We start from the raw sequence: 19,642 nt of genomic DNA on the forward strand, positions 1-19,642 counted from the left end.
ATAACTATTTATATGGTAACAAGAGAAGGTAAAATAACTATTTATATGGTAAGAACAGAAGCTAAGATAACTATTTATATGGCAACAAGAGAAGGTTAAATAACTATTTATATGGTAACAAGAGAAGGTAAAATAACTATTTATAAGGTAACAAGAGAAGGTAAAATAACTATTTATATGGTAACAAGAGAAGGTAAAATAACTATTTATATGGTAACAAGAGAAGGTAAAGTAACTATTTATATGGTAACAAGAGAAGGTAAAATAACTATTAATATGGTAACAAGAGTAGGTTAAATAACTATTTATATGGTAACAAAAGAAGGTTAAATAACTATTTATGTGGTAACAAGAGAAGGTAAAATAACTGTTTATATGGTAACAAGAGAAGGTCAAATAACTATTTATATGGTAAGAAGAGAAGGTAAAATAACTATTTATATGGTAAGAAGAGAAGGTAAAATAACTATGCATATAGTAACAAGAGAAGGTTAAATAACTATTTATATGGTAAAACAAGAGAAGGTAAAATAACTATTTATATGGTAACAAGAGAAGGTTAAATAACTATTTATATGGTAAGATGAGAAGGTTAAATAACTATTTCTATGGTAAGAAGAGAAGGTAAAATAACTATTTATATGGTAAGAAGAGAAGGAAAAATAACTATTTATATAGTAAGAAGAGAAGGTAAAATAACTATTTATATGGTAACAAGAGAAGGTTAAATAGCTATTTATATGGTAAAACAAGAGAAGGTAAAATAAGTATTTATATGGTAACAAGAGAAGGTAAAATAACTATTTATATGGTAACAAGAGAAGGTTAAATAACTATTTATATGGTAAGAAGAGAAGGTTAAATAACTATTTCTATGGTAAGAAGAGAAGGTTAAATAACTATTTATATGATAAGGAGAGAATGTTAAATAATTATTTATATGGTAACAAGAGAAGGTAAAAGAGCTATTTATATAGTAACAAGAGAAGGTAAAATAACTATGCATATGGTAACAAGAGAAGGTTAAATAACTATTTATATGGTAACAAGAGAAGGTAAAATAACTATTTATGTGGCAACAAGAGAAGGTAAAATAACTATTTATATGGTAACAAGAGAAGGTAAAATATCTATTTATATGGTAAGAAGAGAAGGTAAAATAACTATTTATATGGTAAGAAGAGAAGGTTAAATAACTATTTATATGGTAACAAGAGAAGGTTAAATAACTATTTATATGGTAAGAAGAGAAGGTAAAATAACTATTTATATGGTAAGAAGAGGAGGTAAAATAACTATTTATATGGTAACATGAGAAGTTAAAATAACTATTTATATGGTAACAAAAGAAGGTAAAATAACTATTTATATGGTAACAAGAGAAGGTTAAATAACTATTTATATGGTAAGAAGAGGAGGTTAAATAACTATTTCTATGGTAAGAAGAGAAGGTTAAATAACTATTTATATGATAAGAAGAGAATGTTAAATAATTATTTATAATTTAACAAGAGTAGGTAAAATAACTATTTATATGGTAACAAGAGAAGGTTAAATAACTATTTATATGGTAACAAGAGAAGGTTAAATTACTATTAATATGGTAACAAGAGTAGGTAAAATAGCTATTTATATAGTCACAAGAGAAGGTAAAGTAACTGTTTATATTTTAACAAGAGTAGGTAAAATAACTATTTATATGGTAACAAGAGAAGGTTAAATAACTATTTATATGGTAACAAGAGAAGGTTAAATAACAATTTATATGGTAACAAGAGAAGGTTAAATAACTATTTATATGGTAACAAGAGAATGTAAAATAACTATTTATATGGTAACAAGAGAAGGTAAAATAACTATTTATATGGTAATAAGAGAAGGTTAAATAACTATTTATATGTTAAAACAAGAGAAGATAAAATAACTATGTATATGGTAACAAGAGAAGGTAAAATAACTATTTATATGGTAAGAAGAGAAGGTAAAATAACTATTTATATGGTAAGAAGAGAAGGTAAAGTAACTATTTATATGGTAACAAGAGAAGACTAAATAACTATTTATATGGTAAAACAAGAGAAGGTAAATAACTATTTATATGGTAACAAGAGAAGGAAAAATAACTATTTATATGGTAACAAGAGAAGGTAAAATATCTATTTATATGGTAAGAAGAGAAGGTAAAATAACTATTTATATGGTAAGAAGAGAAGGTTAAATAACTATTTATATGGTAAGAAGAGAATGTTAAATAACTATTTATATGGTAACAAGAGAAGGTAAAATAGCTATTTATATAGTAACAAGAGAAGGTAAAATAACTATGTATATGATAACAAGACAAGGTAAAATTACTGTTAATATGGTAACAAGAGTAGGTAAAATAGCTATTTATATAGTAACAAGAGAAGGTAAAATAACTGTTTATATTTTAACAAGAGTAGGTAAAATAACTATTTATATGGTAACAGGAGAAGGTAAAATAATTATTTATAAGGTAACAAGAGAAGGTAAAATAACTATTTATATTGTAACAAGAGAAGGTTAAATAACTATTTATATGGTAACAAGAGAAGTTAAAATAACTATTTATATGGTAACAAGAGAAGGTAAAATAACTATTTATATGGTAACAAGAGAAGGTAAAATAACTATTTATATGGTAACAAGAGTAGGTAAAATAACTACAAACAACTACAACTACGGTAACAATACAAGGTGAAATAACTATTTATATGCTAAGAAGGGAAGGTAAAATATCTATTTCCCATTTACATCAAACATATTAGGTCTTGCATTTTTTAATGTTACTTGTAAAATTAATTGTGGACTATTCTGTGCCAGTTGGCAAATCCCGTTGAGTCTATATGGGTCAGACTTAGAATAAATGATTGAGATGAGCTTGAAATTGCCTATTAAAATGGTAGCAGAGACACTTCGGACTTCTGAAGGATGAATAATAATATTATTATACGAATGTCAATGTATTTTTTATGTGTTTGATTCCAAGCAATTCCTGGTATAAATAAGCTTGCACCGCTATCTAAGCCAACAACAAACAGTTCACTGGCCGATAACGATTCCTCGCTGTAGCTGTGGCGAATCTATGTGAGATGGGCTATGCATAGCCATTCCATTTCTGACACACTAGTTGCTTGGTTCCAGATACGCTGCTGAACTAAACTATTTCCAACTAAAGATTGAAGTAGACGTAAACAAAACCGAAATGTATTACTCCGCATTCGCAAGCTAGCTACCAAAGCAGCCACCAGGACGCATTATTTTCAGCAAGTGAGCATGCAGGGCAGCCAATGTCTGATATATTGCAGACATTTCAACACATTCATTGAACTAATCCGTAAAATGCTCACACAGGGTTAATATTTATTATTTCTCTACTGGGAATAGTGGATTTTCTTTTTCTGTAGATTCCTGATTAAATGCTGTTCTTTGAAGAGTGGAGAATTTCTTTAATTCTACAGAAATTTATTTGAGGTTGGCAACACTGAATCTCGCACTGTGTTTACCGGCTGTGCTGATGTGCTCCGAGAAGCTGCAAGTCACCTTGGGAGGGATTTAATGCCTATTACGCATGCGCGTTGCCATAATACACGTTACAATGATTTAACATGCAATGTCTGAAACCACTAATATAAACATGTTGTTTAAGTCTTAAGAAAGTATTCTTATAAGCATGTTTAATTCATTCGTATTCCATGTATATTATACATTTTATTATTTTAGAAGGAACTATTTTAATGTGAGGAAGAAGATGACAACCATGAGTTTGGTGGCCTTGTGCGTTCAATAGCCAATCAGGAACCATTATGCCACGTGTATTTATTTACATTTACTTCAATCTTTAGCTGGAAAGAGTGTAGGGCCGTTCTGGAATTCTCTTTGACATTCAGAGTTTGATTCTATTATGAGCACACTTGTAAATCCCATTTATATTACCTCCGATAATAGTAAGTTATATTAGATCAGCGGTCGTCAGCGGAGTGCACGCTCGTGCTAGCGTCTCTTACCCGCTAGCCCTCTAGTGCATTTATGGGAGCGGACGGGTAAGCAGTACTTCAGTGGCGGCTTTTTCGTTCGTACCATAAATTACGTAACTCAGTGGAATTCAATAGTCGCCTACTAATAGTGTAATGAAGCACCCAATGTTCACATGCGTATTTAAGTAGGCATATTTTACATAGTTAATAAATACTCAGGATTTCCGTTTTTAATGTCAAATAACTTAAAAAAGTCACCTCTAAAATTGTGGAGTCGAGTGAAAGGAGGACACAAGCCACAAATCCTGATATTTCACTGGAATATGAGGAAATAATTTCTCCGGACTAAATTCTATGACAATAGGCCTATATTATTCTAATGGTAGGTAGCTGCTCAGGACACAGTTCTTCGGCAGCGTCTATTATACATTCTTTCAACAAATCAGCATCTGTGAACGGTCGGAGTTTTCTTCCAAGACAAAGAGAAATTTTGTAACTAACTCGAACACTGATTTCATCTTCATGAACGTCTTCCTGTGAATAACACAAAGTACTAAAAAATCCTCAAGAACGCTAATGTGAGCAAGGTCGGCAGCATACTGTATGGAAATTCTTCCCGGTCAACCATGGACCGTCTCGGACGGTATCGACCTGTGATGTCACCTGAAGTTTCGTCCACTAGCGGACAAGATCGCATATTTCATTCTTCGCATATGTGAAGTCTGCTGTACACTTACTCATTCACGTGATTTGCTGTATGTCCGGCGTGGGTTATGTTAAATAATATATAATTGTATTGTTATATTCTATTTACGAGCATTTTCCAATTTAATTAAAAATGGATAGACTTGTTATGTGCTTGCAAGAACCCCCACTTATTGTTTTACATTGAAAAACATATCATTAGGAGAAATCTAATATATAAAGTACGGAAAGAAGTTTTGAAAGAAATTTATGTACTTTAATTTGCCGTATTCATTAGCATGACAGTTGTCATTGTGACGCTGCAGGTTGTATTTTCTTATGGAGTATCTTACTGCAAATTAAACATCTTGCTACATTTTCAAACTCGGTAAAAAAAATGCCTCCTCCCATGAAGGGTTAAACAATGTGGAAGATCTACGTAAATCACTATTTGAACTTTCTGCCATCGTGTACGTACACAAACCACCCACAAGTGTCTAGTACTTACTACTCTAGTAACCACTGATCGTCCGCATCACCCAAGGCCAGATTCCTCCCTCTCCCTCACCGAAGCATGCACGTTGTGCATACCCAATACCCATTTAAGCGAGTCCTGACGACCACTGCATTAGATGATAACTAACACAGAAATTTGTATTGTCCCTACTATTAGATAGACCTATTTTTATTTTTATTTATTTTATTTAAATTTAAATATACAGAATAAAGAATATAATTACAAAACAAACAAGTGAAATAGGAATAAAATAATACAGGCAATATAAAAAGAAGATACAGTAGTATTAACAAAATTTGAGACCGAATGAGCAGCGCTCGTGCTCGGTCGCAGTTCAGATATAATATTAAAATAATAATAAAAAATAATAATAATAAAAATAAATAAGTAAAATAAAATAGGAACTAAAATATAATTACAGCGGCAATAGAATTATATAATATAATATTAACACTAGAGAAGAATAATATCGCACGTGAGAAGTAGGACTAATATATATTTCAAAATTATAGAATACAAATATAATATAGGTTGATTAATTCATACACATATGCTATAAATTTATTTAATCAAATTGAAGATATTAACACGTTTCTAATTTTTTTGTTATATGTTAGTGGGTTACATGTTAGAAGTTCTGGGTGTAATTTATTATCAGACAGAAAGACAGAACATCTTGGGCTAGGGGCGTAGCTCAGCTGGTGGCGCGTATGCCTCTGATCCGGAACTGCGCTCGAGCATGGCGTTCGAGTCCTTCTTGAGCCGGTAAGTGTAAATTTCCCTAAATTACCAAAAACAAAAAAAAAAAAGGGTAAATTTTCCTAAGACTACTCTAATCGCTAAACCTGACTATTCTTACTTATGAAAACTGTCCTCTTTTCCTCCTTTACCATTCCTCAGACATCGTAAACGGATTAGTTTAAAACTCTACTTAAATAATCTGGTGTCACATATTATAACTTTCATACACGAACGCATATTGCGGAAACAATGAGGAAGAGAATTTTTCTAGAATTCCGCTATTCGATTGTTGTAAGACACGTTTGATGGTAAAATGATATAAATTCACGAAATATGTATCTGCTGCCATGTCAATTTTGTTACCTGAACACTGGATAGAGTTTGAAGTTTAAATGTCGGTATAATTAGTGAACTGTATAATTTTAATTAGCCTATAGACTAGGCCTACATATCTATTAAATTCTGTAGCTCATCGATAACGACAGATAGCCTTCTTCTGCACCCCTTTTCCCGTCCAAATGACAACTGTTAACAGACGGCTGGTCCACAATAAACTGGGAACGGGACCAGAACGAGGACGGGAAGCGGAGGATGTGAACGTGAAGATTTTTGATTCACAATAAGCCGAGAACTTCAACGACCATGCATATCGATATGCATGTCAATAACAATAAGTAAAGTTGATATTAGGCTTTCTGATGCTATTTGTATATACTGACCAATGTCGTTCTCTCATGACTACAAGCCAGCCAACATAAACACAGATTAACCAACTTCAAATTTATGACACAGAATATCTAAGAATTCAGTTCACGTGTTAATCTGGTCACACATACACGTAGCGTATATTGAAAGTGATTCTACTGAATTTCCGAGTTAGAAGCAATAGCTGAAGAAAAAATTATGTCACGGCCTCCTTGCTACAAAATATTCGACGACCAAATAGCTTTTTGATGACAACAGAGTGAATCTAGTAGGCTGTGATCGGAAATGAGAATGGTAAAATTAAAACTTTGGTGATTTTCAAGTTCCCGTTTCCGGAATTCGGCAAGCTTCTCGTTAATTGTGAATGCTCATATTTAAATATAGGTAGTCTATTTAGTTCAACTATTTTCCGTTCTCACTCCTAAAGAAATGTTACATTTATTTTTAACGACGTTTTTGATAAATTCTTTGTGTTTTCTATAAAATCTCGCTTAATAAGGATATGAGTTGTAGTGGTTACTATCCCCTATGTGATCTGGGTGTTCAAACCTCGCCTACTCTGAGAAAAACCTTTAGTATGACTTCTTTCGAAAAAAAAGTAAAACTAAGAAACCCGGGTGGTAGTAACCTACAAACATGTATCTGCCAACACAAGTAAATAATTGGTTTGTAAATAGTGTAAAAGCTCGGTTCTAATATTACTTGAATAATCTTCCCGCTTATCGTTAACGGAGCCACAATTCAACTAGATCAGTGTCAGTGTTAACTGTGTGTTGAACATTCATGAGGAATTTGCCACTCCATCAATGGCGTAGCCAGAGGCTTGAAGGCCCTTAGGAAAGTTTTAAGGTGAGTCTCCCACCAAATAGCAACATTATACTGGGTGTTCAGTTCAAAGTGTGTCATGGCTCGCTGTATGCCGTCACGTGGCTAGTCGATGAGCCTAGAGAATTCAATCGTCCTACACTTCCGCTGAGGTGTATTACTTATCTGCCACAGAAGTTGCCTACCAAGTACGGCGTTCATTCAGAAGAGTACTTACCGATACGTACGGTAATGCCGGTAGTGGCAGGAATGTGAACTGCTTCGAAACATGTACTGAGGTGAGTTTTTTTCTTACTGTCGGGATATGGGGAGAGGGTTAAGACGATTACTTACGTACAGTATTTGTTGACATTAACTTCGACGGTCAACATGGACACGGAGCATTTGATTTGTATTGTGGAATGTTGCCGCACGCAACTGATGGTAACAAATAACCTGCGTACGACTTGGCCGCGCAAAACACAGTTCGAAAGAGGTTATGGTAGCACACAGACCGTACAGACCGCCATCTGTTGCTACGACGTTCAAGTTATACCGTACATGTTCTCAAGTTCAGATTGAACCCCTTGATTAATAGGCAACTTCTCTGACACAAAAGCTGAAACTCGCTTCAAATCGCTGACTCATCAACAGTGACGTCATGACACACTTTGAAATGAACACCCAGTATATTTTATAATATCTTAATAATTTCTGTACAACGGACAGACCTATTAGAAATACTTAACTCTAAAATCCAATTTACATAGCCTACAAAATATACATTCAGAATTTATTTCTAGTTACATTTTGTAAATTTACCTGTAACATTTTCCATGTTTTAAAACTCATTCCTTCTTGCTTTGACCATGGCAAAGTTATCTATTACTTTTTCGAAATCAAGTTTCCTGGCAATTGACCATCACATAAAACTCCAACCCTTCGTTCTTCTTGTATTTTTCTTGCTTTCCTTGTCTTCGCCTTATTCTCATGTTCCCTGTTCTCATTGCGTTCCCCTTGTTCTCCCTGTAATCCCCTTGCTATGCACCTGTTCACAAGTGATCGTATCCATAAGTTGTGCGAAAAGATATGCAGCTACGTAGGCTACCTGTCGATTTTTTCCAATTGTATTTTAACTCATCTGAAACTGACATTGTATAATTATTCTTAACATTACGTCTTGTGTAAATGTGGACGAGATTAAGAATTTTTTCGTTGAACTGCAAAATTAATAATTACACTGCAGTTCGTTCTAGCCCATCAACATTTCACTTTATTACTACTTGTACAATGTTTTCGGATATCAAACAATAGATAATAAGAATAACTTTTGAAACAACGGAAAATAAGAGTGGTTTCTAGTAGTGTGTGTATGATGGAAATGAAATTTAGAGAATCTAGTGCCGTAACAAGGTCGAGATTGAGGATGAAGTGCGGGACAAAACCACGTGCAATTTAGCCATCATATGAGAAGAGTCTATATTGTGGTAGCTCAAACTTTTTACTCGGACAAGACGACAATATTCACCGGTATGGAAACTTACAAAGGAGTTTCGACCTAAAGTTGTGAGCTGATATTAAGCCTAGAGTTTTAAATATGTTTGCGCACACCTCGCTGATAAGGTTTGTTATTTCCTAGTGGTAGTCATTTGCTGTGCCAGTTGGTTTTATGTGAGGGAAAAGAAGTTGGAAAGGAAGAAAGAAATCAATTACATCTTAGAGCTGCAACTCGTCTGTCCTTTTTTACGACTCGTTTGATGGACACGAAAAAAAAATAATCATATTTATTCTGCGTTGCTAAGTAACGCCATAGGCAGAAATCGTTTAACCGTAGCCGAGACCGCTCGAACTGAAGTGGGAGTGAGGCCGCTATCCGGGAGTGCAGAACCGCGGGCGATGCTGGCGTGCTGGCCGAGGAAAGCAAGGCGACACCGTCGCGGCATTTCTAGCGCTGTCAAGTAACTGTCAAGCTGCTGTGATATGATACATGCTTCTCATTTTATTATTACATCAAGTGTAAATTGGAAATATGTAATGCAACAGTAGAAAAACGATAAGGTCAACTGTGTAAACAACGGAGCTGAGATTACAACAAAATGAATCTTAAGTTATACAACTACGAACTCTCGGTTATATCGAGTAATTATTAAGATTCTGATTTCTATGATGTGTCATATTTTTATCCTGCTATCTTTGTACAAATTTCAATGAAATTAAACGTATTTCCAGCTTTGTTGAATTCGATGGCATGGTTCTTATCGGTCATATAAATGCAAACTTTACCTTAACAGATATACAGTAGAACCCCGATTATCCGTCACCCTATTAACCGATTGTTGGATTATCCGTCTGTCATTCTCTCCTATTTTTGTTTCAGAAAAAAATATTGAATACTGCACAATACATTAGTACGTATTTTTTTTTTTTTTTTTTATAGAGAGTGATTTTACAAGCCTTTGCCCTTACACATTTTGATCTACTGTTCGAGTGACCTGTTTAATTTCTCTGCAAAACGTCTTTCAGAAGTGCCAAAAGAATACATGTTGTGCTAATTATCGAAGAGAAGTGGATATAATTGAGTGGTTTTGGAAAATTGGAACTGTGGTTCATCCCACATCGGAATACGAGATTGGAGTTACAACTGTGCGAGATTTAATAAAAAAAAAAAACAAGGATAAAGTGTATAAATTACTTCAATCTATGACATGAGACATATACTTTTCCTATCTTTCCACAGAAATCCATATAGGAAGTTTCCTTGACCCTTAGAAACCCGTCATTAATTCATTCATTCATAGTGTTCTGTCGCTGCAAACCCAGCATTCTCCAGTCTTTCCTATTTTCTGCCTTCCTCTTAGTCTCCGCATATGATTCACACTTAATTCCTTCTATTATTTGACATCTTCTCCTGCCACGAAACCTTCCCCCGTTCACCATTCCTTCCAATGCATCCTTCAGTAGGCAGTTTCTTCTCAGCAAGTGACCCGCCAATTCCTTTTTCTCTTCCTGATCAGTTTCAGCATTATTCTTTCTTCACCCACTCTTTCCAACAGAGCTATTATAAAAGTTCTGATCCAGTACCTAATGTGTTAAAACACATACCGACAGAGAAATTTATGAAACTGAATTATGCAACACTTAATTTATGAAAGTCTTCTACGGTACGGATTATCCAATTTTTTCGATTAACCGTTCAGTCCACCCCCTTCATTACCACGGATAATAGGGGTTCTACTGTAAAAACATTTTTTGGTAATATTACAAATTGTTTTAACAGTTCTCCAAGTATTATTAACTTGTTTTGTGTCAATAATGGTAAGAGATTTTGTTTGCGTTTGGATATTTATTTTGGGTTTCCTTTTCTTAGAAATATTTTGTGGTTAAATGAAGTTTGAAGGTAACTGGATTAGACAAAAGTAAGTTGTCAGAACACAAAAGACAAAATAATGTTAGAAAATGGCCAGATTATTCTGGTTGGTCTCGCCTTCACTCCCTTCACTCCTTACAAACATGAGACGCTAAAGAGGTTCAACTCCGCTGATGCCAGATAGCAATTCTTGAACAGTCAGTGACCTTGTTAACATAGCTGTGAAAGAACACAGAGTGCAGATGTTGAACATTTTTTCCCCTCTTTCCCATTTTATAAGGTGAACAGTCCGCTACGGTCAATTCAAGGAGTTAATATTAAAAGAAATAAATTTGTGGAATGGTGAATAACATTTTTTCTAAGTAATTTTTGGACAAGTCGCCCTCGGTAGCGCAGTTGGTATAGCGCTGGCCTTCTATTCGATCCCGCATTTAAGTGTGTTGAAATGCGACAGGCTCATGTCAGTAAATTTACTGGCATGTAAAAGAACTCCTGAGCGACAAAAATTCCGGCTCACCGGCGACGCTGATATAACCTCTGCAGTTGCGAGCGTCGTTAAATAATACATAACATTTATTTCCCAAAAGAAGAGAAGAGAAAATCTTCTCCTAATAAGTAACATGGTGAGTGAAGTTTATTTTCATTGTATTTTTGGAGACTTTTATTAATTTTTAAGTTCCGGTTGTTGTGAAATGATGTTATAGGCTATACACTTTTATTTTTTAACAAGATAAGTTAAATTACAAATCAATATATTTATTTCCAGATTTATGATTATTCTGATAAATAATCTGATAATGATATTCAATTTCGCCTTGCTCCTCGTGTTTTCGACCAGAGAGAAAATCCATTAATTAAACTTGAGTACAAACAATTTAAAATTAAATTCAGTTACTAAACCGTGCAGTGGTAGAACTTGAGCAAAGGTCATATCCTCAGATATAGCCACAATCAAAACAAAATCTTGCTGTGAATCCAATGTCCATGGTTCTCCTCACACATAATAAGACATATTCAGGGGGCGGTGATGATTATGTTCTCTCTCTCTCGCTCTCTCTCTCTCTCTCTCTCCCTCTCTCTCTCTCTCTCGTTGGCGCAACAGTTGAAAGTCAACTGGCTTTACATACGGACTTCATTCACGTTTTACGATGTTGCTATATATTTTACTGCAAATATCAGTTAGTACTAAACCTAGTTCACGTGGTCTTAAGCTAATTTTATTCAACGTAATATCGACGGCTCAGTTCAAATGGAAAACAACTCAAAATTTAAAGTTTTGAGATAACTACATTCTAAGTTTCATGTTGCTGTGAAAAAATGTAATTAACTTCACTCTAATTTGAAACTTAGAGTACTGTAACCTACATATAAAACATCAATAACAGAATTTGAAGTAATTACAATGATCACGGAATTTTACTTGAAAGTTTGTTTTTTCTGACATATTTTGAGTTGTTGTCTTTTTGATCTGGCACTTAGAGTAATTTGCCAACAATTGTTTTGAGACACAGTAATCTTAAATAGGAAAAAATAAATAAATAATTTCAGTGAGAGATTTCTTAAACGTTGACAATACATTATTAAATTCCAGGAAATGGTTATAGTGAGGGGTAAACAACTCCCACGTGTCAAGTTACCATGGCGCCTAGAAGTGTTTATGTGGAGCCTAAGACTGAGTTGAAAATGTTTAAGACTAGCCGCCACAGTGGTCCAGTGGCAAGAGTGCTAAATTTATAATCCTGCGGTCCCAGGCGCGATCCCTAGTGCATTCCCGATCCATAGGCTAACTTTTGTTGGGCAGGTGAACGTTAAACCAGCAATCGGGTTGTCGGCCTTTGTCTCTCAAGGTCTGTCGCATCTGATATTATTATTATTATTATTATTATTATTATTATTATTATTATTATTATTATTTATATTATCATCCCTCCTTCCAATGGTTGTAGCACTGAAACGCTGTCTTGCTAGTCTGTAATTTTCCAGTCTATAAACACAGTCTAGTATATACAGTCACGAAGCTCAATACGTAGTAAATATGCATTCATAGATAGTTGCTAACCACCAGAATCGCTAATATCGCTTCATTACAGATAATGTGAAATAGTACAGTCTATTGTTCCTAGCAACTTCACAACTCAAGCTTCGTGACTGTGTATACTAGACTGTGCTATAACCTTGTTATCGCTTCTATTTAGTATTCTCTAATTTTTAATTTAACAATATCGCCAAATATTTCCATCAGTTTATTTAAAAGTACTGCACGTTTCCATGGTTTTATATTTAATAGTACCACACAATTCCATGGTTTTATTTAACAGTGTCGCAGAAATCCATGATTTTATTTTAATAGTACCACACAATTCCGTGGTTTTATTTAACAGTGTCGCAGATTACTATAGTTTTATTTAATAGTACACACATTTCCATGGTTTCATTTAATAGTACGCAGATGTCCATGGTTTTATTTAATAGTATCGCAGATTTCCATGGTTTTAATTAATAATCTCACAAATTTCCATAGTTTTACTTAATAGTAACGCAGATTTCCATGGTTTTATCTAGCAATAGTGTAAGTTTCCACGGTTTTATTTTAACAGTACCACGCATTAATATGGTTTTATTTAACAATACCGCACATTTTCATGGATTTATTTTAAACAGTATCGCGCATTACCAAGGATTTAAAATAATAGTAACGCTAATTTCCATGGTTTTATTTAATAGTATCATAGATTTCCGTAGTTCTATTTAACAGTAACGTAGATTTCCATGGTTTTATTTAACAGTAACGCAGATTTCCATGGTTTTATTTCATAGTATCACAGATTTCCATAGTTTTATTTAATAGGCTAATATTGCAGATTTATATGGTTTTATTTAATAATATTGCAGATTTCCATGGTTTCATTTAATAGTATCATAGATTTCCGTAGTTATATTTAACAGTAACGCAGATTTCCATGGTTTTATTTAACATTAGTGCACATTTCCATGGTTTTATTTCACAATACAGCAGATTTCCATCGTCTTATTTAATAATACTGCTGATTTCCATGGTTTTATTTAATAGTGCCAAAGATTCCCATAGCTTTATTTAAAAATAAAGCAGAATTCCATAGTCTTATTTAATAGTATCGCAAATTTCCATAGTTTTATTTAACAGTAACACAGATTTCCATGGTTTTATTTCATAGTATCACAGATTCCCATAGTTTTATTTAATAATATAGCAGATTTCCATGGTTTTATTTAATAGTGCCACAGATTCCCATAGCTTTATTTAAAAATAACGCAGAAACCCACGGTCTTACTTAATAGTATCGCAAATTTTCATAGTTTTATTTAGTAATAACGCAGAATTCCATGGTTTTATTACATAGTATCACAAATTTCCATAGTTTTATTTAACAGTAATATAGATTTCAATGCTTTTATTTAATGATGTCACAGATTTCCATAGATTTATTTAACAATAACGCCGATTTCCATGGTTTTATTTAATAGTATCACAGATTTACATTGTTTTATTTAAAAATAACGCAGATTTCAATGCTTTTATTTAATAGTATCACAGATTTCCATAGTTTTATTCAAAAGTAACACAGATTTGCATGGTTTTATTTAATAGTAGCACAGATGTTCATACTTTTCTTTATTAAAAGTAATAGAGATTTCAATGCTTTTATTTAATGATATCACAGATTTCCATAGATTTATTTAACAGTAACGCCGATTTCCATGGTTTTATTTAATGGTATCACAGATTTTCATTGTTTTATTTAATAATAACGCAGATTTCAATGCTTTTATTTAATAGTATCACAGGTTTCCATAGTTTTATTTAAGAGTAACGCAGATTTCCACAGTTTTATTTAATAACATCACAGATGTCCATAGTTTTATTTAGCAGAAACGCAGATTTCCATGGTTTTATTTAATAGTATCACAGATTTCCATTGTTTTATTTAACAGTAATGGAGATTTCAATGCTTTTATTTAATGACATCACAGATTTCTATAGTTTTATTTCATAGTAACGCAGGTTTCCATGATTTTATTTAATAATTAGTATCACAGATTTCCATAGTTGTATTTAACAGTAGCGCAGATTTCCATGACATTATTTAATAGTATCACAAATTCCTATAGTTTAATTAACAGTAACGCATATTTCCATCATTTTATTTAGTAGTATCACAGATTCCCATAGTTTTATTTAACAATAACGCAGATTTCAATGCTTTTATTTAATAGTATCACAGATTTCCATAGTTTTATTCAAAAGTAACGCAGATTTCCATGGTTTTATTTAATAGTATCGCAGATTTCCATAGTTTTATTTAACAGTAATGGAGATTTCAATGCTTTCATTTAATGATATCACAGATTTCTATAGATTTATTTAACAATAGTGCATATTTCAATGGTTTTATTTTAACAGTACCACACATTACTAGAATGATGCAGCACATTTTCATGGTTTTATTGTAAACACTACCGCGCATTACCATGGTTTTAACCTAATAGTAGACTACCGCTTATTTCCATTGTTTCATTTGAACTGCACCGAACTTTACCATAGTTTAGTTAATAGGGTGAATAAGAATGAATTTGGGAGTGGATAGAAGTGAATTTGGGAGTGACAAGTAGTGAGTTTGGGAGAGACTAGGAATTAATTTGGGAGTGACTAGGAGTGAATTTGGGAGCGTTTAGGAGTGAAATCGGGAGTGACTAGGAGTGAATTTGGGAGGGACTAAGAGTGAATTTGGGAGTGACGATAGTGAATGAGTGTCTGAGGTTACATTTGGGAGTGTATTTAGGAGTGAATAGAAGGAAATTTCGGTGTGACTAGGAGGGGATTGTGAGTGACTAGTATTGATTTGTGGCTGGCGATGAATGATTAGGAGTGAATTTGTGAGTAACTAGCAGTGAATATGGTAGCGCGTGAGAGTGACTTTGGGAGTGACGAAGTTAATTTCGGTGTGACTAGGATTGAATTTCGGAGTTATTAAGAGTGAATTTGGGACATGCCATTAATCTGGGAGTGACTACTACCTAATTTGGGAATTACTAGATATGAATTTGGCAGCGACCAGGAGTGAATTTGGGAGTGACCAGGATTGAAATCGTTAGTGACTAGGAGTGAATTTGGGAGTGACTAGGGGTGAATTAGGAGTGACTAAAGTTGAGTAGGAGTGTATTGTGAGTGACTAGTATTGGATTGCGAGGGGAAGGAATGAATTAGGAATGAATTTGGGAGTGACTAATAGTTCGTTTTGAAGTGACTGTGAGTGAATTACGGAGTGACTAAGAATCATTTGGGAGTGAGTGGGAGTTATTTTTGGAGGGACTAGAAGTTAATTTGGGAGGGACTAGGTGTGAATCTTGGGAGTGAATTAGGGTGACTACCTGTGAATTTGGGAGTGACTAGGAGTGAATTAGGGAGATAATGTGAGTGAATTTTGATGTGACTATTAGTGACTATGGGATTGGTTACGAGTGGATTAGGTGTGACTAGGAGTCAATTTCGGAGGGACTACGAGTGAATTAGCAGTGACTAATATTGCATTGGGAGTGGTTAGGAGTGAATTAGTAGTGAATTTCCGAGTGATTTCGAATGAATTTCGGAGTGAATAGGAATGCATTTCGGAGTGACTGGCAGTGAATAAGGAGTGGGTAGTGGCGAATTAAAAGTTATTAGGAGTGAATTTGGGAGTGACTAGGATTGAATTTAGGAGAGACTAGGAGTGAATCTGATAGTGACTAGGAGTCAATTTCTGAGTGACAAACATTGAATTGTGAGTAACTAATACTGGATTGCGAGTGACTAGGAGAGAAGTAGGAGTGAATTTCAGAGTGATTAGGAGTGAATTTCGGAGTGACTAGGAGTTAATTCTAATTTTCGAATTTTGTAATTTTCTAATCTTCGAATTTCTTAATTTTCGAATTTTTAATTTTTGAATTTCCGAATTTTATAATTTTATAATTTTATAATTTTCGAAATTTCTAATTTTAGATTTTTGTAATTTTCGAATCTTTATTTCATAGTATTACAGATTTCCATAGTTTTATTTAATAATATTGCAGATTTCTATGGTTTTATTTAATAATATTGCAGATTTCCATGGTTTTATTTAATAATATTGCAGATTACCATGGTTTTATTTAATAGTGCCACAGATTGCCATAGGATTATATAATAGTAACGGAGATTTTCATGGTGTTATTAAATAGTATCACAGGTTTCAATAGCTTTATTTAACAGTGACGCAGTTTTCCATGGATTTATTTAATAGTATGACACATTTCCATAGTTTTATTTAACGTTAACGCCGATTTCCATACCTTCATTTAAGAATAGTGCACATTTCCATGGTTTTATTTCAATTGTAGGACACATTACTATGGTTCTATTTAACAGTACCGCAATTTTCAGGGTTTCATTTTAAACAGTACGGCGCATTGCCGTGGTTTTAAGCTAAAGTACCGCCTATTTCCATGGTTTTATTTAACCGCATTTTACCATAGTTCTCTTTAATGTATCGCAAATTTCCATGGTTTTATTTCATAATATCGCACATTTCCATGGTTTTATTTAACAGTATCACAGATGTCCATTGTTTTAATTAACAGTAACGCATATTTCCATGGTTTTATTTAATAGTATGACAAATTACCGTATTTTTATTTAACGCTAACGAAGATTTCAATAGTGTTATTTAATAATGTCACAAATTTCCATAGGCCTAATTCTATTTAAAAATAACGCAGCTTTGCATGGTTTTATTTAATGATATCGCAAATTTCCAAATTTTTTTTAACATAAATGCAGATTTCCATGGTTTTATTTAATAGTATCGCCAATTTCCATACTTATATTTAAGAGTAACGCAGATTTCCATGGTCGTATTTAATAGTGTCACAAATTTCCGTAGCTTTATTGCACAATAATGCAGATGTCCATGGTTTTATTTAATAGTATCACAAGTTGCCATAGTTTTAATTAAATTAACGCAGATTTCCATGTTTTTAATTAACAATAGTGCACATTTCCATGGTTTTATTTTAACAGTAACCCACATTAATATGCTTTTATTTAACAGTACAGCATATTTTCATGGTTTTATTCTATACAGTACAGCGTATTTCCGTGGTTTTAATAGAATAGTACCGCTTATTACCATTGTTTTATTTTAAAAGTACCGCATATTACCATAGTTTCCTTTATTAGCATGGCATATTTCCGTAGATTTATTTCATAATATCGCACATTTCCATGGTCTTATTAAATAGTATCTCAGATGTCCATAGTTTTATTTAAAAGTAACGCAGAATTCCATAGTTTAATTTAACAGTAACGCAGATTTACATTGTTTTATTAAATAGTAGCCCTACCATATATTTCCATAGCCTTATTTAACGGTAACGCAGATTTTCGTGGTGTATCACAGATTTCATAATTTTATTTAACAGTAACGCAGATTTCCATGGTTATATTTAATATCATCACAGATTTCCATAGTTTTATTTAACAGTAACGCAGTTTTCCATGTGTTTATTAATAGTATTAAAGATTTCCATAGTTTTATTTAACAGTAATGCAGATTTCCATGGTTTATTTTGCAATAGTGCACATTTCCATGGTTTTATTTTAACAGTACCACACATTGCTATGGTTTTATTTAATAGTAAAGCAAATTTTCATGGCTTTATTTTAAACAGTACCGCGCACTGCTATGGTTTTAATCTAATAGTACCTCTTATTTCCATGGTTTTAATTTAACAGTTCCGCACATTACCATAGTTTTCTACCATAGCATCGCATTTTTCCGTGGATTTATTTCATAATATCGCACATTCCCAAGTTTTTATTTAATAGTATCACAGATTTCCATACTTTTATTTAACAGTAACGCAGATTTCCATGGTTTATTTAATAGTATCACATAATTCAAAAGTTTTGTTTAACAGTAACGCAGTTTTTCATGATTTTATTTAATAGTATCACAAATTTCCATAGTTTTATTTGACAATAACGCAGATTTCCATTGTTTTATTTAATGGTATTACAAATTACCATAGTTTTATTTAACAGTAACGGAGATTTCCATGTTGTTATTTAATAGTATCACAAATTTCCATAGTTTTATTTAAGAATAAATCAGGTTTCCGTTGTTCAATTTAATAGTATCACAAATTTGCAAAGTTATATTTAAAAGAAACACAGATTTTCATGGTTTTATTTAATAGTATCACAAATTTCCATTGTTTTATTTAACAGTAACGCAGATTTCAATGGTGTTATTTAATAGTATCACATATTTCCATAGTTTTATTTACAGTAACACAAATTTCCATGGTTTTATTTAATAAAATCACAGATTTCCTTAGTTTAATTAACACTAACGCAGATTTTCACGTATTTATTTCATCTTCGGATTATGTATGATAAGAACTTTCTTGTGTTAAATATTATTAATGTACCTTGTTAACATTTTTCGACCTGTTTTCGATCATCTTCGGAACTAGTCGTTGTTGGTCTTGGCGCCTCTTGTTTCCTGTGTGGGTGCGTTCGTAGTGTAGAGTCAAAGAGTGTATGTGTTTTAAATTGAGTTGTGTGTTGAGAATATCGTTGGGGTGTGTTTTCGTGTGTCTGTATATTTCATATTGTTCTAGTGTGTTGAGTTTCTGGCTTTTTGGTTGGATGTGCAGTATTTCCATATCTGTGTTAATGTCTCTGTAGGTGTGGTTGGCATTTGTGATGTGTTCTGTATATGTGGCGGTGTTTTGTAATTTTGTCATGGCTGTGATGTGTTCTTTGTAACG

Source organism: Periplaneta americana, chromosome 12, assembly GCF_040183065.1.
Source record: "Periplaneta americana isolate PAMFEO1 chromosome 12, P.americana_PAMFEO1_priV1, whole genome shotgun sequence".
Lineage (NCBI taxonomy): Eukaryota > Metazoa > Arthropoda > Insecta > Blattodea > Blattidae > Periplaneta > Periplaneta americana.